Source organism: Aplysia californica, unplaced genomic scaffold (genome assembly GCF_000002075.1).
Source record: "Aplysia californica isolate F4 #8 unplaced genomic scaffold, AplCal3.0 scaffold00320, whole genome shotgun sequence".
Taxonomy (NCBI): domain Eukaryota; kingdom Metazoa; phylum Mollusca; class Gastropoda; order Aplysiida; family Aplysiidae; genus Aplysia; species Aplysia californica.
Genome location: NW_004797590.1, coordinates 433,784 through 435,666, shown reverse-complemented (window position 1 = coordinate 435,666; position 1,883 = coordinate 433,784). Strand labels below are relative to the sequence as shown.

General features: G+C 35.8%; 1 protein-coding gene across 1 annotated transcript in view; it reads right to left on the bottom strand.

Moving 5' to 3' along the window:
- The window catches only part of LOC101848896 (prostaglandin reductase 1), a gene marked incomplete in the record, with an annotated part of 10,683 nt that extends 9,026 nt beyond the window's left edge, over positions 1 to 1,657 (bottom strand). The window contains 1 exon segment of the mRNA XM_013084831.2: positions 1,479 to 1,657.
- Positions 1,658 to 1,883: the final 226 nt, after the last annotated feature.

Sequence of the window (1,883 nt, the reverse complement as noted above, 5' to 3'; positions counted from 1 at the left end):
TCTCTCTCTCTCTCTCTCTCTCTCTCTCTGTGAGAACATGTTCTTAACAATATTATCTTTCAAATATATTGCACCCTTCCCTACAAAGTAGACCTCAGTAGACAGATGTTTTGAACTTTCTCTAACTTTCTCTAACCAAACAAATTCTCTGCTGTTGACGAGCTCCAAAGCATGATCTAAATCTAGGCCTTGGGTTGTCTTTTTTTTTTTTTGTTAAGTGACGAGGTTATGGTCCTGCCATCCACCGCCGATACTATAAATAAACCATGTTTGGTGTTTTTCCTTTTCCTCTAAATGTCAAAAGTTAAAAGAAGTGCCTATTCGTTATCGTTTTATTTTTTCTTTCTTTCTTTCTTTCTTTCTTTCTTTCTTTAAGGAGAAGTTTATGGTCTTGCCATCCTCCGCCGATAAAGTATAAACAGAATTATTAAGCTTTTTATTTTCTCCAAGTTTGAAAAGTGAAAAGAATCAAATAACCATTCACTCTCTTTTTTCCTCTTCTTTCTTTCTTTGTTGTTTATGGAAAAGGTTCTTGTTCTGCGACGTACTGCCGATGGCTATAAATAGATTATACTATTCAAGTCTTTACGACGTAAAAAAAAACAACACAAAAAGAAGCTTTAATATTCACGCTCTATCTGGGAAGCTCGAATTTTGGAAGCTCCAATAACACCAGGAAGGGGGTGACAATATTATGAGATCCAGATTAATCCAGCTAAATTAGTCGAAGTTTTTCACGCCCTAATCTCAGATCGTTTGGTCACTTTTAAGCACAAGGGGGTTATCCCAAAAATGCTGTTTTGAGAAAATCGAAGGTAAAGTTTTTTCCCTTATTCAGTTTCTTTAAAAGACAAGGAGAGTTTTCTCTATAAACAAACAAACATACACACATATGAAACCAAACTTCTCCTATAGGTAGAGCAATGCCCACTTTTGGTGTAGGTCAAGCTTTCTGGAAACCTCCGAAATCTGCGTTAGACCACTTGTCATTAAAAGCGACCAATTATAAATAGCTATGCGCTCTATGGAATATTGTTGAGTAGGTACTCATAACATTCAGCAGGCAATTGTTAATTTATTTTTTTTAAGTAAATAAACTGTTAAAATGTACTAAACTCAGAAAGCATTTTTCATCAGAGAAAAGAAAACATTGTTTCATTCTTTTAACAATCGTCCCTATCTGCATTAAGTATTTTTTCTTGCTTTCCATAAATTTAGAATCTGAATTTCGACAAAAGAATATTTATTCACATAGAGGCAACAATATACACACTCTGAAATATGTACTACTAGGTATATACTATGAAACATGCAAATTCGTTTTTCCTGATTTGCACATGATGGTTAGAAATGTGCCGCAAATTAATCGTTGGTCTGCTACTGAAATAACATAATATTATTAATTACTTTGCCCACTCGTTAGCACGGTTGATGACGATTTCAACGAAAAAGTAATGATCTCGTCTTAAGTTTCTCACCTTGTTAGAAAAGCGGTTAAAAAAATTCCTGAAGTAAATTGAGCAGACTCAAAGATCCGAGACAGAAATTATGTCTTGTTGAAGCTTTCACTACGAGAGAAGTTGAATTCTTTGAGCTCTGGTGCCCGCTTTATATATACAAGTAAATTCTATACCCCGATCAATCTTTCTACGTGTTTACTCAAGTGAGTAGAAATTTTTATTCTCTGCAACTCTCCCGTAAAAATTACGAGTTGTAAGGGAAAATGTTGAGTAACTGTGGTTGTAGGCTGGGAACTCCGCGAAAACTTCTAAACATCAGGTTTGCTTTGTGACGACAGCAGATTTTTCTTGCACGTTATACCGTCGGCCGTTAGGACGTCATCGGTTGTACAGAGTGTGGAGAGAGAGAGGGGGGGCGGGAGT